This window comes from Dermochelys coriacea, chromosome 23, assembly GCF_009764565.3.
Source record: "Dermochelys coriacea isolate rDerCor1 chromosome 23, rDerCor1.pri.v4, whole genome shotgun sequence".
In the NCBI taxonomy this organism is placed as follows: domain Eukaryota; kingdom Metazoa; phylum Chordata; order Testudines; family Dermochelyidae; genus Dermochelys; species Dermochelys coriacea.
In genome coordinates, this window is record NC_050090.1 from 12033482 (window position 1) to 12059948 (window position 26467).

General features: G+C 47.8%; 1 long non-coding RNA gene across 2 annotated transcripts; it reads right to left on the reverse strand.

Moving 5' to 3' along the window:
* Positions 1–14928: 14928 nt before the first annotated feature.
* Positions 14929–23356, reverse strand: LOC119846958. 2 transcript variants are annotated; one of them, XR_005290037.2, is made up of 3 exons: positions 23202–23356; positions 19779–19818; positions 14929–17417 (listed from the first exon to the last, which is right to left on the reverse strand). It is a non-coding gene; the product is annotated as an uncharacterized LOC119846958 (long non-coding RNA). The 2 variants fall into 2 exon arrangements; XR_005290036.1 differs by lacking the exon at positions 14929–17417 and having other exon boundaries at positions 19732–19818; positions 23202–23261.
* Positions 23357–26467: the final 3111 nt, after the last annotated feature.

Below are 26467 nucleotides of genomic sequence, written 5' to 3' on the forward strand. Positions count from 1 at the left end.
GTGATTGCAGAGCCATTGGCCATTATCTTTGAAAACTCGTGGTGATCAGGGGAAGTCCTGGACAATTGGAAAAAGGCAAATATAGTGCCCATATTTTAAAAACGGGAAGGAGGAGAACCCAGGGAACTACAGACTGGTGAGGCTCACTTCAGTCCCCAGCAAAATCATGAAGCAGGTCCTCAAGGAATCCATTTTGAAGCACTTGGAGGAGAGGAAGGTGATCAGGAACAGTCAAAATGAATTCACCAAGGGCAAGCCATGCCTGACCAACCTGATTACCTTATATGATGGGATAACTGGCTCTGTGGATATGGGGAAAGTGGTGGACATATTATTCCTTGACTTTAGCAAAGCGTTTGATACGGTCTTCCACAGTATTCTTGCCAGCAAGTTAATGAAGTATGGGCTGGATGAATGGACTATAAGGTGGATAGAAAACTGGCTAGATTGTCGGGCTCAGCAGATAGTGATCAATGGCTCCATGTCTAGTTGGCAGCCGGTATCAAGCAGAGTGCCCCAAGGGTTGGTCCTGGGGCCGGTTTTGTTCAATATCTTTATTAATGATCTGGAGGATGGCGTGGATTGCACCGGCAGCAAGTTTGCAGATGACACTAAACAGCAGGAAGAGGTAGATAGATACGCTGGAGGGTAGGGATAGGGTCCAGAGTGACCTAGACAAATTGAAGGATTGGGCCAAAAGAAATCTGATGAGGTTCAACAAGAACAAGTGCAGAGTCTTGCACTTAGGACAAAAGAATCCCATTCACCACAACAGGCTGGGGACCGACTGGCTAAGCAGCAGTTCTGCAGATAAGGACCTGGGGATTACAGTGGACGAGAAGCTGGATATGAGTCAGCAGTGTGCCCTTGTTGCCAAGAAGGCCAACAGCATATTGGGCTGTATTAGTAGGAGCACTGTCAACAGATCAACGGAAGTGATTATTCCCCTCTATTCGGCACTGGTGAGACCACATCTGGAGCACTGTGTCCAGTTTTGGTCCCCTCACTACAGAAAGGATGTGGACAAATTGGAGAGAGTCCAGTGGAGGGCAACAAAAATGATTACGGGGCTGGGGCACATGACTTACAAGGAGAGGCTGAGAGAACTGGGGTTATTTAGTCTGCGGAAGAAAAGTGTGAGGGGGGATTTGATAGAAGCCTTCAACTACCTGAATGGGGGTTTCATAGAGGATGGAGCTTGGCTGTTCTCAGTGGTGGCAGATGACAGAACAAGGAGCAATGGTCTCAAGTTGCAGTGCGGGAAGTCTAGGTTGGATATTAGGAAACACTATTTCACTAGGAAGGTGGTGAAGCACTGGAATGGGTTACCTAGGGAGGTGGTGGAATCTCCATCCTTAGAGGTTTTTAAGGCCCGGCTTGACAAAGCCCTGGCTGGGATGATTTAGTTGGTGTTGATCCTGCTTTGAGCATGGAATTGGACTAGATGACCTCCTGAGGTCTCTTCCAACCCTTATCTTCTATGATTCTAAATCATCCCAGGTTAGTGAAACAGAAATTAAAAGGTATAGGCCAAAAGTAAAATCCCTGCGAGCTGCATGGAAACTTTTTAAAGACATCATAATAGATGCTCAACTTAAATGTATACCCCAATTTAAAAAACACAGTAAGAGAACCAAAAAAGAGCCACCATTGTTAAACAACAAAGTAAAAGAAGCAGTGAGAGGCAAAAAGGCATCCTTTAAAAAGTGGAAGATAAATCCTAATGAGGAAAATAGAAAAGAACATAAACACTGGCAAATGAAGTGTAAAAATATAATTAGAAAACCAAAAAAGAATTTGAAGAACAGCTAGCCAAAGATTCCAAAAGTAATAGCAATTATTTTTTTAAAATACATCAGAAGCAGAAAGCCTGCTAAACAACCAGTGGGGCCCCTGGATGATTGAGATGCTAAAGGAGCACTCAAAGATGATAAAGCCATTGCGGAGAAACTAAATGAATTCTTTGCATTGGTCTTCACTGTTGAGGATGTGAGGGAGATTCCCAAACCTGAGCCATTCTTTTTGAGTGACAGATCTGAGGAACTGTCCCAAATTGAGGTGTCATTAGAGGAGGTTTTGGAACAAATTGATAAACTAAACAGTAATAAGTCTCCAGGACCTGATGGTATTCACCCAAGAGTTCTGAAGGAACTCAAATGTGAAATTGCAGGACTACTAACTGTCATTTAAATCAGCTTCTGTATCAAATGACTGGAGGATAGCTAATGTGAGGCCAATTTTTAAGAAGGGCTCCAGAGGTGACCCTGGCAACTACAGGTCAGTAAGCCTCACTTCAGTACCAGGCAAACTGGTTGAAACGATCATAAAGAACAAAATTGTGAGACACATAGATTTGTTGGGAAATAGTCAACATGGAATAAATGGTCAGTTTTCAGAATGGAGAGAGGTAAACAGTGGTGTCCCCCAGGGATCTGTACTGGGCCCAGTCCTATTTAACATATTCATAAACGATCTGGAAAAAGGGGTAAACAGTGAGGTGGCAAGATGTGCAGATGATACAAAACTACTCAAGATAGTTAAGTCCCAGGCAGACTGTGAGGAGCTACAAAAAGATCTCACAAAACTGGGTGACTAGGCAACAAAATGGCAGATGAAATTTAATGTTGACAAATGCAAAGTAATGCACATTGGAAAACATAATCCTAACTATAAATTACAATGTTGGGGTCTAAATTAGCTGTTAACACTCAAGAAAGAGATCTTGGAGTAATTGTTGTTAGTTTTCTGAAATCATCCACTCAATCTGCAGCGGCAGTCAAAAAGCCAGCAGAATGTTGGGAAAAGCGAACAGACTGTTGGGATGATCAAGAAAGGGATAGATAATAAGACAGAGGCTGATGTGAAGGTCAATACTATAATGGGGTTCAAAAGGGAGCTAGATTAATGGAAGATAGGTCCATCAATGGCTATTAGCCAGTATGGGCAGGAATGGTGTCCCTAGCCTCTCTTTGCCAGAAGCTGGGATTGGGTGACAGGACATAGATCACTTGATGATAACCTGTCTGTTCATTCCCTCTGGGGCACCTGCCATTGGTCACTGTCAGAGGACAGGATATTGGGCTAGATGGACCTTTGGTCTGACCCAGTATGGCCGTTCTTATGTTCTGATAAGTGGGGGTGAGATTCTCCCTCCGCTTGCTGTGGGTTGGTCATTCCCAGGTTCCACCATAGCTACTGGAATATCTGGAATTATATTTACAACATATACAGGTGACAACTTCATCTCCATGCAATTATCCTACACATTTACTTGAGGGATCTGTCCATTTTCACCTTCAATATCTATTACCTGTTGATACATATCTTCCAGAATGTCACAAGTTTGCTTTAGTGCCTGCATTTTGTGAGCTAGCTCTGCTATTTTTACTTCTTGCCCAAACAAATGTTCCTGCCCCATGGCTTCTTTTTTCACATCATCATTTCTTTTGGAAAAGTGGCAGGCGTCCCTTCCTTGCTCCTAAAATGTTTACAGGGATTTTATTTTATTTTTTAAATTGAGAAGAGCTTGTGGTGCTTTCTTCTCCTTCAGCTGTATTACAGCTGGAGTACATCAAGAGGAGGGGCAGTGACAAGGCAACCCCACAAAGTTTTCCTTGATCCTCCATCGGTGGTGTGGTCCAGAGGAGTTTAAAGTTTGGGGAGCTTATTAACTAATATGGGGGGAGGGGCTTGTTGCTTATTATTGACAAATGATGGTGAACCATCTGACCCACTCTGCCACACCTGATAGGGGGCTTTTACCCATACGTGAGTTCAAGGATCCGTTACACAATTGCAATTCCTATTTTCTTCCCCTGAGCTCAGTTTTTACAACATTACACAGACAGACAAACATAGAATGCAAGCAGGTGTAAGCAAAAGCAGGAAGTCTCCCGGTATGACTTTTCACCTACATATATATTTTTTTTCTTAAAACCTTTGTTTCTTATTGGGTTTCTGTGTTTACTATGGTTCCACATGTTCTTTATGGTTTCATGTGTTTTCTATGGTCCTGGGTTTCGGCATCAAATCTGTAGCCTTTCATTCTCTTTAATGTCAATCACATTTCCCTGGGTTCAGCTCTGGTGGCTACAGTCTCAAGTTCAACAGAGTTGTCTCTGTTCTAGATCTGGGGCCCACAGGATCACAGGAAATCATAGGTAAGTAACACATACAATTACAATTACAATTTTTTAGTAGTTTTATTAAAGTTGCCAATAAAATCATAAAAGTTACAGGACATATAATTCATAGAATAAAATATCAGGGTTCGAAGGGACCTCAGGAGGTCATGTAGTCCAACCCCCTGCTCAAAGCAGGACCAATCCCCAACTAAATTCCAAATAAAGATATGTGCCATGCACTAATTATAACTATAAACATACTTACATCCTCCTAGATGGCGTTAGAGTCTGTTGGCCTTCTCAAACTCCATCAGCCCTCGCATGGATTGATTGTCAATATGGGAGTGGTTCCTGCTGGAGTTTCCCAAAGGAAGCTCAATTTTCCTACTTTGGGCACCTTTTTGATACTGGGATTATGTCTACACTTACATTCTGCACATGTAGATGACAGCATCGTCCCTCTCTTTCTTATCGGTCTGTATTCCCTGGAGACACGAAGGACCCCGAATTCTATAGGCTGGGTAGGTTGATATACCGCCTTTGTCTTGTGGTTTAAGGCACATGTTATAAGCACATTTTGTTATAGCATTTTTATGATTTAAATTTAACTTTCCCACTTCTACTTTCTCAACATTACCAGTTTCTGCCTCTTTTCTTAGAATTTTAGGGCATCAGGTCATTTTTAGGTCGCCAACTTGTATCCAAGGCCTAAAATAGCTAAGCTAAAGTCTTTCAGCAGGCCTCAGCCTACAGTTTTCTTGTGTTTCAGCTTGTCTGACTTATTATCTAGTTCCTCAAAATATTGCTTAATCTTATACTATTATAATCCTATAAATCAATTCTGATTTGAGGATTTGAGTATATAGAATGTAATCATAACATCACACAATAAATGAATACCAAACTAAAATCATTGGCTACACCCGATAGATGGTCGAGTTCTTTAGTACATAGGCTGGGATTCTCCTTTGCAGCCTGGAACCACCTCCCCTGTTCACAGTCTTTGTTCTCCAGACGTGCTTCCAGGTGTTGAACTGTGGGGGGGTGAGAGGCCAAAAGTCATGTCCCTTTCTTTATAGGGTCTTCCAGCTTGCTGGAAAGATCTTTTGCTATGACATGAGTCAAGCTGTGTCCATCGTTTATGGGCTCCCTCTGAGAAGCCTTCATTGTACACACGTGATAGTCCTTGGGAGTGTGCATTTCCCTTAATGGGCCATCAGCACTGTCTGGCTTCTTCACTGCTCCCAACCTCACAACATCTTCCAGTGACACACACAGAGGAAAACTTTATAACTGCCCATACAATGACAGCACAATCAATGCACCAGGACATTATTGTTCAACAGATCAAGCCTTTTAGAATGATACCTCACAAGGCACATTGTGTACACAACATAGACGAATTATATCACCATGGTAAATATGGGGATGGCAGGGTACTGCTTTGGAGCACAGAGGGCCACAGCACCAGACACAGGGACAGAGATGTGAGGCACTGGGATGCTCTGAAACTTTATTGGCCTTGCTCATGAGGAGGAGAATCAGGACCTTCACCCTGTCACCACCAGCATGAGACAAACCAACCCCACCTGGACGGGGCCAACGCTCCAGCCTGGAGTCTGCCTGGCTGGCCTTCACCACCTCCCATCCCCCACTGCTGTGTGCCCTGGCCCTCACCAGGCCCCATCCCTCACCCCCATCTGCCCTGGCCTTCACCACCTCCCATCCCCCATCATGTCTGCCCCACACCTCCTGGTTCAGCCCCATGGAGTTTCCTTTCAAGGCAATATTGAATGAAATAGCTGAGACCCACCTCCTCTACCCCTGGGCTGGTCACGGGGACATCAGGAGTGAGTACCACCCCTCTGCTGCATGGGAGGTGTGGGGAAGTATGGGGCTATAAGAAGAGGGGCTGGGAGCTGGGAGCCCATCACTGGGGATATGGTGTGAGCATCTGTCAGTGAGTGACGGCACCTCCTGCTCCGGCACCATGGAAACCCTGGTGAGTCCCCCACCTCCTCCTGCCCCATGGAAACCCTGGTGAATCGCCACTGCCCCTCACCTCCTGCCCCATGGGAATCCCTGTGAGTCCTTCCCGCCTCCTCCTGCCCCACGGAAACCCTGGTGAAGCGTCCCTCTCACCTCCTGCTCCATGTAAATCCTGTTGAGTCACCCCTGCCTCCTGCCCCATGGAAACCCTGGTGAATCCCCACTGCCTCCTCTTGCCCTATGGAATCCCAGGTGAGTCCCCCTTTTCTCCCCCTCCTGGCCCATAGAGCCCCACGGAAGACCTGTCTGCCATTCACACCCCACCCCATTAATCTCCAGGGGGTTATCCCCTGACTCCTCTCCTGTCTGTGGCACATCAGGGTTAGGAGATGTGGGTTGGGGGGCTCTGGATCTGTGCCCAGGCTCAGGGGTGCTGATGCTGTGGGGGTCTGGGCAGGTGCTGGGACGGATGCCCAGGGCTGGACTCCTGCTGCTGCCCCTTCTCCTCTGCTTCGGACCAGAGATTGTCGGGAGCATGAACCCCGTGGCGCTCAGAGAGATTGTGGATCATGTAGATAAGTGAGTGAGTCCCCAGTGGGGCATTTCCCATCTGGCTGTGACCACTCTGCCCTCCCGTGGGGGAAATGGCATAGGTGGCTCAGTGCATGGCAGAGCTGGGAGGGGTGATTCTAGGATGCAGGGGGAGCTGGGGCTTGGAGCTGGGAGGGGTGATTCTGGGGTGCTTGGGTCAGAGCTGGGAGGGGTGATTCTGGGGTACAGGGGTGTGGGGGTCTCTTTACTATTGTGAAAAACTGGTTGGAAATTGGAATTCCAATTCCCTCCGAAATTCTGAAATTTCTATTTTCTTTTCAGTCTGAATTAGTACTAAAATTTGAAAACTTCCATGGATTGGGAATTCCAAATTTTGTTTTGGAAAAATTAAAAATAGATTTCAGTTGGACCATATCTGAATATATCATTTCAGTAAGATCAAAATATTTCCATTTCAGCTTCAGCAACTTGAGTTTCCTGCTATATAATATGATATAACATAATATAATATAAAAGTCCAGATGTTTTCACCTGTATATTATAAACAGCAATATAATATAACAAAAGTAAAAAAAAATAAAGTCATAACCAAATGTTTCAATCTAAACAAATTGTTCTGATAATTTTTCATCCAAAAATTACACAAAATCGATGTATTCGCTTGGAAGGTTCAGATTTGTGTGAATCAGCCCTTCCCTAAGGAAAACTGTTCTGTAAGAAAAATTTTGAGCAGCAGTAGTCATGTGCTTGCTGTACACTCCCTTTCGAATAAATGAGGACCAGATACCTTGCACCCAAGACTCTTTAAAGAACTGGCCTGTAGGATAAGTGCCCCCCAGTATTATCAGGTTGAGGAGGTTAGATTTGGACATGGGAGGCTGAGCATTAGCATGAATATTCATGATAGTGCTCAGGCCCTCTAATAGGACAAACCACCATGAATCTGGCTTCATTCCCATCCCCTGCTCTGGAAGCTGGGGGCTGCAGAAGGGGGGGGGTGGGGGCTCAGCTTAGAGGATGAAGGTCTGCAGGGCTAACCCTGCCCCACTGGTGACACCTGTGCTCGCCCAAGCCCATGCTGTGTCCACCCAGAGCAAGATTCCCTCCCAGTAGATGGTAGCTAAGGCGAAGGTGCACTGGGCTGGGAACCAGGAGCTCTGCTCCCAAGTCTGCTGTCTAGCGCACATCATAGCCCTTGTTACTCATTTGTTACCTGCACACTCCACCCACCTTTACCCTTCTGTGGGCTCAAGGCATAACCTGGTTAATTTAGGCACCCCCGTGCTTTCCCAGTTCCTAGGGCTCAGGGAGTAATTTTCTCCAGGTTTGCGGGGCCTTTTACCAGTGAAAGAGCCTTGCACAGTAATATCCTTAACGTCTGTTTATGAACAGGTACCAAAACAGAATACACAGGGGAAGCAGACGATGCTCACCACTCCCAATAAGGAAGAGGAACTTTTCCTGGTGGCCAGTCAGTGTCAGGTCATCTGGGGCTCCAGCTGCTGCATTGTGGACTGGCAGGGTGCTGAGGGCTGGCAGCTCTGATCTGGGCTGTGCCCTGGAGTTAGCGTCCAAAGAACTTCCTTCCTTTTGGACCCCAGTTTATATAGTGAAACTTGAGTCCTGCTTAGCTGTACCTTACCCAATGGTAAACTAAAATACTACAAAATCTTGTTTTTCACCAATCCTAGCCCATTACAAAACAATTTTTTACCCAAACAGACCCCACCAGCTTCGTTGATTTAAATTTGCAAAATTAGTTATGTACCAGACAGAAACAATCAAAGAACCAGACAGAGACCATATAGATAAACAATAGAGAAGTAGGGGACTATAAGGGCAAAACAATAGAAATATCGATTGAACAATGACAGCTGCTGATAAATGGTTTCTTGCCAGACTGCTGAATGCTGTCAAACAAAGTTTTCTTTAAAGATCTTAAGAGCTGGTGATGGTGGGGACTATTAGGACAGAAATGCCTCCTTAACAGCCCAATGTTACATTGTTATTTTATAATGTAGAGGGGATGTGAGGACGTGACTCTCTGTTTGCTGGCTGCTCCCGCCGCTAATTGCCGAAAAAGGCTTCAGACCTTACAGATTTGTGCCCTCTCCTCAACCAGCCATGAGCCCCCCCGACCCTCCCCAGTCCAGCTGCTCAAGGTCACTTCAGGCAGAGGTGGGACGAGAACCCAGCTCTCTAACAGGGCAGACACAGAGCTTTTCACAGGGAATGTGCCACACATAGGTGCCATTGTTAGCCTCCCTTTAACCACAGTCCCAGTTCCCTCCCAGAGCTGGGGGAAGAAATCGGGAGCCCCGATCTCCAGTATTCTTCAGCTCTCCAGCAAATCACTGTGTGTCCCGGGGCCAACTGTGTGTCATGTCCCTCTCTTGCGGTGGCTCCGCATAAAAGCTCCGGTTTGCTCCTGGACGTCAAGCGGTAACGCTCAGCCCTGGGGAGCTGACTAACCAAAGCTCACAACTTGGTGATGAACCCTGGCGACACCTGTGGCAGTTTCTTCTTAAAACCACCCTCCAAGTTTATTTCATTCTCCCAGGGAGCAAACATCCCTTGACCCAGGCTGGAGCCCTGAGAGCTAGAAGCGGCCAGTGATGGCGCCATGTGCGACCCATTCAAGTTTGCCGCTCAGGGCTGGGGGCAGAGCTGTTCAGAGCCCCAGGTCTCCTCACTGCCCTTCGCTTTGCCTTCCCTTAGGGATGGGTTGGCTGTTGAATACGCCTTCGTGGTCAGCCTGGGGAAAGCCTGTTGCGAGAACACATCTAGTCTGGAACAGGTGCTGCCCAGGAACAAGCTGCGGGACCTGCAAGTGGCCATTAACCAAGAGGGCGGCCTGCACGACACAGACGAAGGGCACATTGTGGCTGCCTGGATGAAGCACCTGGGCAGGGCGGGTGAGCACGCCGAGAGGCACCTGCTCCAGGGCAACCAGAACAGCCCTGTGCAGAAGGTCCTGGCCTGGAACTAAAATGAGAGAAGCTGCCTGATCTTCTTCACCATCCACTCGCCCTGCGCAGGGACATGCCAGCTGGTGCAGAGGCCCCACAACATCCTACGGCTGGTGAGCGACACCCTCCCCCCCATCGACAACAACTACAAGGCCTTCATCTTCCGGCAGATCTACCGGCAGGACCAGGACATGGGTCCCAAAAGCCTGCTGGAGGCCTGGCACTGGCTGCCCAATGTGGCCCTGCTGTGCTGCGACACCAAGGGCTGCAGGGACTGCAGAGGAAACGACCCCAACACTGACACCAACGCCTGCCTGGACGAGATGCGAGCCATGAGGCAGCTGCTGCACCCACCTGGCAGGGGGCAGGAGAGAGAGCAGGGGGGAGGGGGGAGAGCAAAGGATGTAGGGAAGAGCAGGGGGCACCTTTGGAGGGCTGGGGAGATGGCAGGGCAGAAGACGCTGTTGTAACATTGGGGGGATGGCCGGACATTGTGCTCCGTCGGAAACATAGGAAATGGTGGGGCTGGGGGCAACAAGGGCAGCAAGGGAAATAGTGTGGTGGGAGCAGAAAGGGAAATGGTGGGGTAGGAGGCGTCGTTGGAGACTTGGGGTGATGGTGGGGCAGGGAGCACCACTGGAGGGTTCGGTGGATGGCAGGGCAGAGGACGCTGTTGTGAATTGGGAGGACGGCTGGACATTGCGCGCCATCAGAAGCATTGGAGATGGGGAGGCGTGGGGCAACAAGGGCAGCGAGGGAAATGGTGGGGTGGGGGGCAACAAGGGCAGCATGGGAAATGGTGGGGTGGGGGACAGCATTGGGGGCGTTGGGGACGGCATGGCTGAGAGTGCCGCTGGAGGGTTGGGGAGATGGCGGGCCATGGGGTGCCGTCGAGGGGAGGGGGGATGGAGGGTTAGGAGGTTTCATTGGAGGGGTGGGGGGGGTTACGGGGCAGGGGGCACTGTCAGGGTTTGGGGCTCCCGGCACCGTTGGAGTGTTCGGGGACATGGGTGGGATGCAGGGGATTGGGGGACGGGGTGGGACATTTCTTCTCTCAAGGCCTGTACTTTTGAGGCGTCCCCCCGACCCTGAATGATTAACCCCAATAAAGTGTCAGAGCATCTTGGGGCCTCCTGTCTCTGTCCATGTGTCTGTCTCCCTCCTCTCTGAGTGTCTGGACTTTACACAGCATGGGAGGCCTCCCTGGCAGTGCCCCCTTCATCGGGCCAGGCCTGGGCCCCCACTTTTTGCCTGGGGCTCCCCCTGAGCCCAGACCCTGGCACAGAGCTCACCCCTTTGGGAGCGAGGCAGGGCAGCCTTTGCCAGACGCCCAGCTCGCTATGGATCACCCTGGCCATCTGCTGCCATCTGCTGGTGATGTGAGGTAGACCCATGAAAAACACGATGGGCAGACCCCAGTTTGCACGTTTCCTGCCAGCCCCCCGCTGGCTGGATCCGACGGGAGGGCAGCTCAGCGGGGGCTGAGAGGGGATCGGGGCAGATCTGCCCTGTGGGCTCTGGGCGGGTCCATGAGATTGGCTGGCACGTGCCACACCACGAAAACTGCTGGGCAAAGCGCTCTGGTTCCAGCGCTGGGCGCGCGTCCACCTGCAGTGGGACGTGTAGGTGCCCCATCGCCCCACGGGGACCTGCAGCTCCCGGACTGACGGGACGAGGCTCCAGTCAGTGGCTGGAGGCTCTGAGGTGCTGCGCTGGGGGAGGGGGACGGAAACAGGAGGCAGGAAAACCAGTTAGACAGAAGCTGGGGCCTGCCCTGGCTTGGTGAGTCGTACAGGCCTGTTCGTTTCATCAGCTTCTCTCCTTGAGCCAGATTCACCTGCTCATTAACCAGGCAGGGATCCTCTGGTGTGGACAGGTGAGTGGTAAAGGCCTCAGCTAGGGTCAGGTGCCTGTTACTAAAGCCCGAGCTTCATAAGACAAATCAGAGGAGAAGAAACAGGTTTCTGTTCCTGAACGGCGAGTCCAATCAAACACAAGAGAAACCCAATAAAGCTTTAAAATCTGGGCAATGCACAGGGAAGGGATTGTAGCAATCAGAAGGAAATCTATTTAATGGAAAATTACAAGGATCGTTCAATCCCACAATCAGGAAGTGACAGGGAAAGACTTGCGCTTCCTCTCCCCTTCCCATTGCCCACAATACTGCCCAAAACTCTCCTTTCACGGCCTTTCCTGACAGACACCCAAGAACAATCCGTCCCCAGCTCCACCGAACCTGCAAGGAAGGCAGAACCGACAGGGACCTCTACTGGGTCCGGGCACGAGGATGGTTCCAGTGCATGCAGTGTGTGACCGTGGGACGGGCTGCTGTAACAGAGATACAAGAAGAGGGGTCACTGCTCAGGAGCTGCGTTAGCAGGGCAGTTCGGGGCACGTAGTGCACAATCTTCACTCACCTCCCAAAGCGCTCAGGGAAATTGGCTGTGGCCAGGAGCAGCCAGGCCTGCGCAGCCCCAGCCGATCTGCCCGGGCTCTCCCCTGACCTCCCGTGTGAGCCAAACCTCACCGCCGTGGAGCAGGCTGACGAGGGACACCTGCCCGTGGGCTGGCTGCTACTGTGGCCAAAGCTAGGGACTGGACCAGCAACGCCAGACTCCCAGGCTGAGTCTTGTCATAGACTCCCCGGGTCTGTGTGTGAGGCAGGGGGCAGGAGGCCTACCACACACAGAGCCGGGTAAGGAGCCTCTCTGCACCACCAACCGGACTTTTAACCGAGCCACCAGGGTCCCTATTCGACCAGGTGTCCCAGTTGAAAACCAGACACCTGGCATTGAGCAGCCCTAACTGGGAGGCGTGACTCTCAGCTCATGTAGAGGGACCTGTGCTTCTGCCTGTAAACATCAGGGCAGCACCAGCTGTGTGGTGGGTGCTTGGCCCAGCCGCCCAAGTAATCGATCACTGTGGTCAGACATCCCCTGTCAACAGACACATCCCCCTCCTACTCTCCCCTGTTGCATCCCCCTCTTCTTCCAGCCCAGGTTATTCCGCATCCCCCCCTTCCAGAAGAAAAGACTTTCCTGGTTGTCTCAGGTGTTTGGTTTCTAACAAGGGTTTTAGGTGAGACTTTCCCACTCACAGTGATGGGGCTTCCCCCACCCCCAGGCCCGGCCCCATGGTTCAGATCACAAGCCATGAATGGCAGCAGAAGGCCTCTGGGTGTCTCCAGTCCAGAGCAGGGAAGAAACTGAGGCAGGGGTCGAGTAGGGAAGGGTGTGTAGATGTGTCAGGCATCTGTGCACAGTGTCTGTGTGTCTGTGCTGCACCTCCCAGGGGGGCCAATGAAGGGGACCCCCCCGGGGCTCCCATCTTTTGGTGGAGTTCTGCCAGGGGGGTGTTTAAGCTACAGGAGAGTCTGAGGGGTCACCCCTGGTTGCAGGGGCTGGGCAGGGCGCTGTGTCTCTAAGCTGTCAGGGCGGGGGCTAGGCAGAGGGTCTGCACCCTGAGAGTGTGCCCAGGGACCCCAAGACAGAGCCCGGGCCTGGGCTTTGTTCAGGCTCCCAGATCCAGCATTCTGGTGAGTGGCCAAGAGAGGGCACTTGTCTTCCACTCGCTGCTAGGCTAAGGGAGCGGGGCGCTCACCCAGGGATGTGGGGTAGTAGGAGGAGAAGCCAGGTCTCTGTTGACACAGCCTGGCGCCAGCCCTAAATCAACTTCACTCCGTTCAGTTACTGTTTAACCTCAGGCCCGTCTGACTTCTGGAGAGCTCTATCTGGCTGTGGAACTGGTCCAACAAGCCAGAGGGGTTTTACTGCCTGGTTCCTCCCGCTCTGTCCCCCACAAGGGTGAGGGCCCAAAGCCTAGCACTGGCAAGGCGATGTTTGCAGAGCAGGGCAATAGCACAGGTAGAAATCCAGGGCACCCAGCTCAGCCTGCATTCTGGAGAACACTGTCTGCTTGTGGGTCCAGTCCAGAGACAACAGAGAATTGGCTTTTGCCCAGTGAATGCCTGGGGAAATTGCAAGGGCTTTGCTGAGTAACTCTGAAAAAAAACCCCAGTGGTCCTGGGCAGCAGCCAGCAGGAGGGATGGGCCCAGGCATGGAGAACGGAGAGGAAGGGGGTGAACTGTTTCTCTCTGTCACGGCCTGGGCCGGGCCTGGGCCAAGCATCCTGACCCCAGGATGTGTTGTGTGTTGGAAGGGAGTTTGACTGTGTCTGAGCAGCCTGCCAGGGGGCAATCCCAGACGCCGCCCTGCCAGAGGTGCTTGGCATCTCAGCAAGACTAGCATGGGGAGGGCCATCCAGCTGGCACGCATTGGCCATGGCTCTGGAGGGGCTCAGCTGCTGGCCCAACCCTGGTGGAACGAGGGTGTCTGCATGTGAGACTGGCCTAGCCAGGGGCATGGATCTTCTGAGTAGGGCCATGGGGCAGAGACAGACCCCTATTCGTGGGGGTGTTCTGCTTTAGGGGGGCCAAACACCCCCCCCCCAAGCCAGAAGGCCATGTTGGGGAGACCGAGGCAGCGGCAGGGAAGCTGCATGTCCTGAACATGGGCAGACTTGAGTTCACCGAAGTGGGAGCTCAGTGGGATAAAGGGGAGGAAAATCCCAGTTGTGTACTCACTGCTGATCAGATAATGTCAGCCCGGGGCCTGGCCTGCTGCCAGGAGTCAGACGCCCCTTCCCAGCTCCTGCTGGTGTGTGCCACTTCGACAGGCACAACCAGGACCAACCCGCTGCAGTCGTTGTCAGACACGGGACTGTCAGGACGTGCCCCGCTTTGCATGTTTCCTGGGGAGATGGGGTGCACGGAAGTCTGTTCGTTCTGCCTGTCCTGGGCCATCAATGCATCCGCACTGGGGAGAGAAGGCCCTCCAGGGTTGAGCACCTTGTGTCTGAATGATGGGCTTTGGAAACATGGGAGATCCTGGACCTCTCAGCCAGAGAAGCACAGAGACAGCATGGGATAGCAAGAGCTGGGAGGGGACTCAAGGGCTGGTGTAGACCCCAAACACGCTGGGTTGGGGGTCAGGACACCTGGGTTCTTTCCTCAGTTCTGCCTCTGACCAGCTCTGGGCCCCTGGGCCAGACCCTTTCCCGGTCTCTTCTTGCCACCTGCCTATTTCCTGTATCAAAGCAGTCCCAGCATCTTGTCCCCTGTCTCACACAGTCCCAGCCTGTCTGGGGAGTCACTGACACAGTGCACTGCGAGGGCCTGCAGAGATACCAGGTGTTGTCAGACCTCACTGGTGTGGTGCTCTGCTCTATCCAATGTTGATAACATTAGGCTGCATGCATGTGCTCCCTCTGTGTGCTGCCCCGGCTCTGTGCAGATCACTGACACAGCTGACCCCGAGAGAACCCGCAGTGACCACAGACTCCGATAAGGTACGAAGGCACCCGGCCAGGTTTATTTTGCCTAACGAAACACAGTCTCCAGCTCCCCGGATCAGATGTCTGCAGTTCTGCTAGTACATATAGATTCATAGATACTAAGGTCAGAAGGGACCATTCTGATCATCTAGTCCGACCTCCTGCACAATGCAGGCCACAGAATCTCACCCACCCACTCCAACGAAAAACCTCACCTATGTCTGAGCTATTGAAGTCCTCAAATCGTGGTTTAAAGACTTCAAGGAGCAGAGAAGCCTCCCTCAAGTGACCCATGCCCCATGCTACAGAGGAAGGTGAAAAACCTCCAGGGCCTCTCCAATCTGCCCTGGAGGAAGATTCCTTCCCGACCCCAAATATGGTGACCAGCTAAACCCTTAGCATATGGGCAAGATTCACCAGCCAGATACTATAGAAAATTCTTTCCTGGGTAACTCAGATCCCATCCATCTAATATCTCATCTCAGGGGATTAGTCCTATTTACCCACATACCTATTTAAAGTGTATGTGCTCCTTGACAATGGACCGGCTCAGTCAGTGGCGGGATTCTCCACTGACCCCTAGGCCAGACAGAGACAACCGCTCAGGGGTGCATTCTTATACAGAGGGCCAAACAAGTTACATCTCACTCCTGACACATTGAGGTCCAGCCCCTCTATGCGTTAGGGTGCCGCCTCTCTCCTGGTTATCTGTGTGGAATGTGCAAGTATCGGAGTGTTCTGGTACCAGCCTGGCACATGTTTCTATCTCTCGTGTCCAGTCCCTTTCTGGAATGTGTATTTTTGCAACATCAGCCCTTTCCTTGCCAGACTCTGAGCAGGGCCTGCCTCTTGCTCACAGCTTAACTTGGCTTTATGTTAACAAAGTCTTGACCGTTACTGTAGTTCAGGCCTTACGCCTCATACCAGGCCTCTGATACAAGGGTTTATGTTTCAGGGCCTCATCTTACTACATTCCCCCATTTTTTGTCTTTTATGGGGAGGATGTTTACCCATCGTCCCAGAAAAGAATAGTGCATGGACTAAATATAACTCAGTGGGCTAAACACTGTTATGTGGTTACCTTATGTTACCATCCATACACTCATGCCTCATCTGTCTTTTTAGTCCACATTCCCTCGTACGACTGATGGACTGATTTTATTATCCAATTAGTTTTTAGTCCCTTATGGTGGGCCTGGGAATGTTAGGTCTGGGACCATGACTGAGGAATGTAGTATTATGATTGAGCCTTATTCTCCCAAGTAATTAATATAAATGAATAATATGGATATGGCGTATATATTTGTAGCGTAAATGGGCATCTATGTATAGTATGTATGTTTACATATAACAGCACTTTATGTCCAAGCATAACAATTCTTTTCCAATCTGGTGGTGTAGTTTGGTCCTTGTGGTACTGCAGATAGCAACCCACTTTTATTTGGGCAATTACAGTTACCCTCTGTATCATTATTAGCAGTACGTTGAGTGTTTTGAAATACTTGGATAGGGATTGTGATAATGTGTCCCACAGTGCTATGTAAAGGGGAAGTAAAAGAGAAATTTGGAGTAGTGACACTACCCCTGAGGCCTTTATATATAAATATATTGTAATTAATTACTACACAGGACTGTCCATTCATGTTATAGGTTACCCTTACTGCTGGTTGTCACCCTGTGGTAAGCATCACTGGGCAGGAAACAGAAGTGGCCAACTTCTCTGTTCCATTGGTTGAACTGCTCTGTGATACACCAGTAGATGATGTAGATCCAGTTGTTTCTTATGGATGCTGTCTTTCAGATAAACCTACTGCATGGACAGTAACCAATTAAGCAAGTATTGCAGTGTCAGGATGGAGTACTGGTGTCCAGACACTGATCAGGATTGTTTTGAATAACATGTGCCTCAGTTAGGTTGCAGTGTCACTGACCCAAATTATGACAGGTACTAATAGGCAATTTGTTTACCCAATTTGTAGTTACCGTGTAACTTAATTTCTTTGCCAATTTTTTTTTTTTCCTTGCCTTCATGTTGTTTGCTGCCGTTCATTTGTTAATTTTTACATGTGTGTTGGCTAAACAGTTTAGCAATGTTATGCACATTGTAAATGATATAGAGCAATAATACAACAATAATACAGTAATACAACAATAAGACAACACTACAACAATAATACAGTAATACAGCAATAATAGTTGCTTTTACACAGTAGCCAAAGTGAAATTAACTGTCAGTGATTTCTAGCTGATTGCCAACTTAATTGTTCATATATGGTAGACTGAAGTGTATTTGGTCAGTCTCTTATTTATAAAGTACTACATTTTTCTTTTCTTGATGCTTGGGGGGCTTCTTCACTGTATACTGATATCATCTGGTATTTTGTGGTGTGATATCTTCTGGTGTCTTTGTGGTGAGATATCTTCTGGTGTGTTTGGTCTGTGGGATGCAACCTTAAACAGCTTAAGTTAGTTAACATAATACATTTTTTGTTTTTTTTTTTTTTACATTTCTCTTGTTTTTAGTAACAAAAATTTAATACACTGATTAATTTAGTGTGTTTACAATGTAATAGGGACCAAGTCTTTTATTACAGTAGCTAGACTTTGCAATTGTTGTGTAGACATTCATTTTCACTTGAGGTGCCTTACTAATATTTTATAAAAACAAGGAGGAGTCCTTGCGGCACCGTAGAGACTAACAAATTTATTTGGGCATAAGCTTTCGTGGGCTAGAATCCACTTCATCAACTGCATGGAGTGAAAAATACACTAGTAGGTATAAATATACAGCACATGAAAAGACGGGAGTTGCCTTACCAAGTGGGAGGTCAGTCTAATGAGACAATTCAATTAACAGTAGGATACCAAGGGAGGACAAATCACTTTTGTGGTGGTAATGAGAATGGCCCATTTCAAACAGTTGACAAGAAGGTGTGAGTAACAGTAGGGGGAAATTAGGTTTTGTAATGACCCGACCCCTCCCAGTCTTTATTCAGGCCTAATTTGATGGTGTCCAGTTTGCAAATTAATTCCAGTTCTGCAGTTTCACATTGAAATCTGGTTTTGAAGTTTTTTTTGTTGAAGAATTGCCCATTTTAGGTCGGTTACTGAGTGACCAGGGAGATTGAAGTGTTCTCCTATTAGCCACTATGGATGTAGAAGCTCTCTACATTAACATAAATGGCATTCTATTAAATTTCTATTTCTGCCAATTGTTCAGACAAACAAGCTTGTTTATCATAGAATATCAGGGTTAGAAGGGACCTCAGGAGGTCATCTAATCCAACCCCCTGCTCAAAGCAGGACCAATCCCCAATTTTTGCCCCAGATCCCTAAATAGCCCCCTCAAGGATTGAACTCACAACCCTGGGTGTAGCAGGCCAATGCTCAAAACAGTGAACTATCCTTCCCCCCTCCCCCCCATTTGCAGGAGATAATGCTGCCCACTTCTTGTTTTCAATGTCACCTAAAAGTGAGAACAGGTGTTCACATGACACTCTTGTAGCTAGTATCGCAAGATATTTACCTGCCAGAGGTGCTAAAGATTTATATGTTCCTTCATACTTCAACCACCATTCCAGAGGACATGTGAACATGCTGATGACGGGTTCTGCTGGTTAACAATCCAAAGCAGAGCAGCCCAACGCATGATCCTTTTCATCATCTGAGTCAACTGCCACCAGCAGAAGGTTGATTTTCTTTTTTGGTGGTTTGAGTTCTGTAGTTTCCCCATCAGAGTGTTGCTCAGCCTGAAAGCACGCTCCGCACCCCGTCCCGATCAGATTTTGGAAGGCACTTCAGATTCTTAAACCTGAGGTCGAGTGCTGAAGCTATTTTTAGAAATTTCACATTGGTACTGTTTGCGTTTTGTCAAATCTGGAGTGAAAGTGTTCTTAAATGACCAACATGTGCTGGGTCATCATCTGAGACTGCTATAACATGAAATATATGCGAGAATGTGGGTAAAACAGAGCAGGATACATATAATTCTCCCCCAAGAAGTTCAGTCACAAATTTAATTAACACATTTTTTTATAAGCATCATCAGCATGGAAGCTTGTCCTCTGGATTGGTGGGTGAAGCATGAAGGGGCAAACGAACGTTTAGCATATTTGGATGTAAATATCTTGCAACACTAGCTACAAAAACGCCATGCGAATGCCTGTTCTCACTTTCAGATGACATTGTAAATAAGAAGTAGGCAGCAGTATCTCCCGTAAATGTAAACAAATTTGTTTGTTTTAGTGATTGGCTGAACAAGAAGTAGGACTGAGTGTACTTATAGGCTCTAAAGTTTTACATTGTTTTGTTTTTAAGTGCAGTTATGTAACAACTCCCCCCCTACATTTCTAAGTTACACTTTCATGATAAAGAGATTGCACTACAGATGCTCCATGGGTTACACAGGACCCGACTTACACAAATTCATACTTACGGAAAAAGCTCCGTAAGCCAGAAATAGGATTTTCAAGTTGCGGAAATTTGTGTAACTTACAGGTATATGTTTCTGACTTACGAAAAATTTGAGTTACGCAAGGCTTGTTTGAGGTGAACTGAAAAATTCTATTTCTTTGTTTATCATTTTTATAGTAAAAATATTTGAAATAAAAATAATAATATAAAGTGAGCGCTGTACACTCTGTATTGTGTGTTGAAATAGAAATCAATATATTTGAAAATGTAGAAAAACATCCAAAAATATTTAATAAATTTGAATTGATATTCTATTGTTTAGTAGCAAGTTTATTTACAATTCATTTTTTTCATTGCTTTTTTTTTTTGAGTTAATCACGTGAGTTTTCTGCGCATTACCTCAATACGGTGCTCATGACAAAGTTCATTCCGCACAAGTCTGGAAAAAATTAGAGGGAAAATTGCTGATAGTACTGGTACTTCAAACGAGGTCCCACTCCACCTGACCCCACCACCCCTCTCCTACCCACACCTACCCATTTATCCCCCATCCATAATCCCCACTCCCATCACTGTGCCCTATCCCCACTGTGATGGGTTATCACCCCCAGGGTGCAGTCTGGGAGGTGCAGGAACCACTGTGGGCTTTGCTGGAGATAACAGGGCCTGGGGAGCTGAGTGTATCACCCAACATGATAGCAGGTGGTGCCACAAGCCCAACTGAGTTAACTGAGTGCTTTACCTGAGCCACTCCAGGACATACAGCCAAGCTTCCCAGCCTGGCACCCCTACTGGAATATAAACCCAGAATTATACTGTCTTGCACTGAACAAGGATCTGTACAATGTGGTGAATTAATATAGTTTTCTCTATAGTTCCCTCAGTGTGGGAAAGCTATACACAACAAGCTTGCATTAACCAAGCTGAGATTTTCCCCAGACACTTCATTCAAAACACATCGATAAAAAGAAAACATAAAACAAGTTTATTAACTACAGAAAAATAGATTTTAAGGGATTGTAAGCAATAGCAAACAGATCAAAGCAGATTATCTTGCAAAAAAACAAAAATGCCAAGTAAGCTTAACATACGTAACTAGATGAATAGGATCTGAATTAGCAATTTCTCATCCTGACTAATGATACAAGCAGTCCACCAAGTTTTCATACACAGGCTAGAAATTCCTTTAGCCTATGACCAGCAGGTTTCCCCGTTCAGTCTTTGATCCTCAAGTGTTTCCAGGAGTTCTTGTGTGTGGGGAGTGAGGCCCTGAGATAATGTCACATCCTGCCTTCTATCGTTTTTCCATATGGCAGGAACCCTTTGTTTCAAACTCAGTTCCCAGGCCAGTTTGTGGAAAAATACAGGTACCAAAATGGAGTTTAGTGTCATATGGTCTGGTCACATGCCCTTGCATGTCATAGCAGCCATTATCCACAGGCTATCTGGAGCGTTTTCAGGAAGGCTCACCAGCTGTGGGATAAGCTTCTTCAAAGGCCTATTGTTTCCCCTAATGGGCCATTACCTTGAATAGGTCCTTCACAGCCAGCTGTCTAGACTGGAAGCATCTTGCCTAGTGTCTACATGTGACATACAGATAGATAGTCAATATTCATAACTTTTGAAACAAAATGGATACATGCACACAAATAGGATAATCATATTCAGCAAATCGTATCTTTTTCCATAGACACCTAACAAGACATACCTTGTACAAGATGCAAAATATTGATGTCAGAATTATATCATAATCATACCACTGTGAGGAATATGGTGTGTAGTGTCACAGGGCTGTAACACCTTTCGTTTTGTGTAATTTTTATCCCTTACAATTTCCCGATTCAGCTCTCTTGCAGAAGTAAAACCCAAACCAAAACAAGTTATGTGATAAAAAGGTCGTTTTTACTTTGCACGCTACATTTATAAGTAGCACAATAAACAATGGGAATCACTTTTTAACTTTCCCTCTTAGAAATGTACCGGCTGAAAAAAGAAGGCCCAAGTGGTTAAACGTGTAAATAAAAGACTTGAACAAAAATCAATGTGTGCTTTATTGATGCACATTTTAAACTCATGGCAAGACAGATGTGTCTGGATTACTGTGTGGTCTGAAGGGGCCTGTGGCCAGGGGCCCCAACCAATTGGGTACTCCCACAGATTGGAACTCCAGCCCCACCACCTTGCTCCTCCCCTGTGATAGACTGAGAATATTCCCCCTGCCTTCCCATGTGGCACTGGCCCCCCGAGTCCCTCCCCCCCCGACATTGTAAACCTGGGTAGAGTGAAACACCCAGCGGCCAAGTGAATTTCTTTCAGTCATGCACAAAGTAAATCAAGTATCACTGCTAGTTAGAGAATTCAAGAGTCCCAACTGCCAGCCTCCAACACTGACCAATAAACAAATATTTTTTTTAATGTTTTAATACAAAACCTCATGTCTCGTCTGCAGCAATATTTGGCACATAGGCAGAGTTCTCTGGCATAATGCTGTGTTAGGCCGGCCTGCAAGATCTCTTGGCTGGGGGATTCAGAGTAGCAGCCATGGGAGTCTCCCTGCACTGGGCCTTCTGCTCCGTGTCCCCCGTGCTCTCCCCAGCTGCTCCCTGCATCCGGCTCTGGACTGCTCCAGCCCCAGAAGTGCTGCAGCTCTCCTCCCAGCCCGGATCTGCTCACAGGCCGGCTTCTCTGGTTCTCCCTGGCCACCTGTCCCAGACCAAGGCTAACGATAAAACCCTATCGCATACCAGAAGCAAAAAGAGAAGAAATTAGGGCGGAAGTAAGGAAGATGCTGGAGCTCAGGGTGATTGAGGAATCCCACAGCCAGTGGTCCAGCCCTGTCGTCTTAGTCCCCAAGCCTGATGGCATCCTGTGATTCTGTACTGACTTCCGGTAGTTAAATGAAGTATCTCAGTTCGATGCCTACCTGATACCACATATCGATAAGCTGGTGGATTGGTTAGGCAAGACCAGATACTTGACCACCTTGGACTTAACAAAAGACTATTGGCAGATCCCCCTGGATGAGGATGCCATGGGAAAAAAGCCTCCTCTACACCTGATGGTTTCTTCCAATATACCGTCCCCTCTTTCGGGCTCCAAGGGGCCCCCGCGACTTTCCAACGGCTGATGGACAGATTACTTTGACCCCATGCCAAGTATGCGCCACCTATTTAAACGTTGTGGTAATCCATAGCCCTGACTGGGAGACGCACATGGGGAAATTGGAAGCGGCAATAGACACTCTTATACAAGCCAACTTCACCGCTATTGTGACGGGTTGGATCACAGAAACCCCCTGGGGGCTGCCAGCTGATGTGCCAAGACTGCTTCTGCCCCTGCTTTCCTGCCCTGGCAGTTTTGGACTTCAGTGCCCTGCCTGGTTTAAGCCAGACCCACTAGCCTGCCGCAAACCCAGACCCAGGTCTGAGCTACGTCCCCTAACAGCTTTAGGCTTAAACTGAAAGCAGCTTAAGAAGTGTTCCTGTCTTTAACACTCAGATGTCCAACTCCCAGTGGGGTCCAAACCCCAAATAAATCTGTTTTACCCTGTATAAAACTTATACAGGGTATACTCATAAATTGTTCGCCCTCTATAACACTGATAGAAAGGTATGCACAGTTCTCCCCCCCCCCCCAAGATATTAATACAGATTCTGGTTTAATTAATAAGTAAAAAGTGATTTTATTAAATACAGAAAGTAGCATTTAAGTGGTTCCAAGTAATAGCAGACAGAATAAAGTGAATTACCAAGCAAAATGGAATAGAACACGCAAGTCTATGTCTGATATTGTAAGAAAATTGAATACAAATAAAAACCTCACCCAGTCAGCTTCCTTTTAGTCTCCTTCTAGTCTAGGTTCAGCAATCACTCACAGCCCCTGTAGTTACTCTCCTTTGTTCCAGTTTTTTTCAGGTATCCTTGGGGGTGGAGAGGCTATCTCTTTATCCAGCTGAAGACAAAATGGAGGGGTCTCCCACAGGCTTAAATAGGCTTCCTCTTGTGGATGGAGACCCCCTCCTCTCTCCTATGCAAAGTCCAGCTCCAAGATGGAGTTTTGGAGTCACCTGGGCAAGTCATATGTCCATGCATGACTCAGTTTTTACAGGCAGCAGCCATTGTTTGCATGCTACCTTGAACGTCCTCATGTAGATTTCTGATGTGGATTGGAGCCTTCCAAGATCCATTGTGCGTTAAGTGCTTCTTGACTGGGCACTTAATTTGCACATTCCTATCTCAAGAAGCTGACGAAATGCTTTACAAAGGCTACTTAAAAATCAAGTCAGTACCCAGCCAATATTCATAACTTTGAATACAAAGATGATACATGCATACAGATAGGATGAATAGATTCAGTAGTTCATAACCTTTACAGAAACATGTTACATGGCATATGTAGCATAAAACATATTCCAGTTATGTTATATATATACATTCATAAGCATAAAGAAAAGGAGTACTTGTGGCACCTTAGAGACTAACAAATTTATTAGAGCATAAGCTTTCGTGAGCTACAGCTCACTTCATCGGATGCATTTGGTGGAAAAAACAGAGGAGAGATTTATATACACACACACACAGAGAACATGAAACAATGGGTTTATCATACACACTGTAAGGAGAGTGATCACTTAAGATAAGCCATCACCAGCAGCGGGGGGGGGGGGGGGGGGGGAAGAGGAAAACCTTTCATGGTGACAAGCAAGGTAGGCTAATTCCAGCAGTTAACAAGAATATCAGAGGAACAGTGGGGGAAGGGGTGGGAGGGAGAAATACCATGGGGAAATAGTTTTACTTTGTGTAATGACTCATCCCTTCCCAGTCTCTATTCAAGCCTAAGTTAATTGTATCCAGTTTGCAAATTAATTCCAATTGAGCAGTCTCTCGTTGGAGTCTGTTTTTGAAGCTTTTTTGTTGAAGGATAGCCACTCTTAGGTGTGCGATCGAGTGACCAGAGAGATTGAAGTGTTCTCCAACTGGTTTTTGAATGTTATAATTCTTGACGTCTGATTTGTGTCCATTCATTCTTTTATGTAGAGACTGTCCAGTTTGGCCAATGTACATGGCAGAGGGGCATTGCTGGCACATGATGGCATATATCACATTGGTAGATGCGCAGGTGAACGAGCCTCTGATAGTGTGGCTGATGTGATTAGGCCCTATGATGGTATCCCCTGAAGAGATATGTGGACATAATTCTAAAAGAACATTCTAAAAGAATTGTAACATTCAAAAACCAGTTGGAGAACACTTCAATCTCTCTGGTCACTCGATCACAGACCTAAGAGTGGCTATCCTTCAACAGAAAAGCTTCAAAAACAGACTCCAACGAGAGACTGCTGAATTGGAATTAATTTGCAAACTGGATACAATTAACTTAGGCTTGAATAGAGACTGGGAATGGATGAGTCATTACACAAAGTAAAATTATTTCCCCATGGTATTTCTCCCCCCCACCCCACCCCCCACTGTTCCTCTGATATTCTTGTTAACTGCTGGAATTAGCCTACCTTGCTTGTCACCATGAAAGGTTTTCCTCCTTTCCCCCCCCTGCTGCTAGTGATGGCTTATCTTAAGTGATCACTCTCCTTACAGTGTGTATGATAAACCCATTGTTTCATGTTCTCTGTGTGTGTGTATATAAATCTCTCCTCTGTTTTTTCCACCAAATGCATCCGATGAAGTGAGCTGTAGCTCACGAAAGCTTATGCTCTAATAAATTTGTTAGTCTCTAAGGTGCCACAAGTACTCCTTTTCTTTTTGCGAATACAGACTAACACGGCTGCTACTCTGAAACCATTCATAAGCATATTTCCCTAAAGCTTTATGGGGTTCACCATCACAGCTATCCCTTCCAAATGTGTAATAGGGCTAGCTGAGGCCAGATACCTCCGGTATGTAGTTGGAAGGGACCTGGTGAAACTCCAGTGGAACAAAGTGGAGGCAATACAGGAATGGCCCTGACCAATCCTCAAGAAGCAAGGCAGAGTGTTCTTAGGGATAGTGGGGTACTATTGCCAGTTCATCCCTCACTTCGCCACGAGGGCAGACGCCTCGGAGGTAGACCTTGGGGCCGTCCTTTCACAGATGGTGGAGGATGAGGAGTACCTGATCCTTTACCTGAGCCGGAAGCTCCTGCCCAGGGAGCAATGGTATGCCATAGTAGGAAAGGAATTCCTAGCGGTTAAATGGGCCATGGAGATGCTATGGTACTACCTACTGGGGCAGCGGTTCACCCTTGTGACGCCCCACTCCAACAGATGCACAAAAACAAGGAGAGAAATACACAAGTGACTAGATGGTTCCTATCCCTACAACCTTTCTCTTCCGGATACAGCACAGAGTCGGAAGCCAACACGGTAATGCGGACGGCCTGTCACGACAATACTGTCTCTTGTCCCAAGTAGCCCAACCCAGTGTTGTTGTTGGGGGGTGGAGGGGGAATGGGAGAGGGAGATATGTGATACAGCAGGGCCAGAGAGCAGTGGGAGAGTGCTAGAGGGGAGATTAAGGGTGGTTCCCTGGAGACTAGGGAAGGCTACTACAGCTGTACCCAAGTAAGATCCAGTCAGGAACCTAATGTCACACAGCTGCCTAGTTAAGGCATGGTTCCCTGTAGGTGAATTGAAGTGTCTGTAGCAAATTAAGGCCCTGTCAGGAACCTAATTAACCCCCTTTCCCCTCTGTTTCAGGCAGACGGGAGAGTGAGGAAGGAGAGAGGACTGGAGTTTGGAGATGTGTTGCTGAGATTTGAAAGACCAGAGAATTGGAGGAAGGGAGACCCCATCCCAGCAGAGCAGGGAGACTCCCTCCCACAGCATCAAGGACCGAGGATAACCCTAATCGGGGGGGGGGGGGGGGGGGGAAGAGGGTTAGAAACCTGCAAGGGGAGAGGGGCTGGGGCTCAGACCCTGTTTCCCTTCTCTACCACCTTCCTGGGCTACTAGCAGGGCCCTTGGCGCCCTAAGAGCAGGGACAAGGAATTATGTCCTAGCCCTGTGCCAAGAAAAGCGCGGGGCCCACCACACCAACATCAGCCATTTTGTCACAGTGCTTTTAGTAAAAGTCACGCACAGGTCATGGGGAATT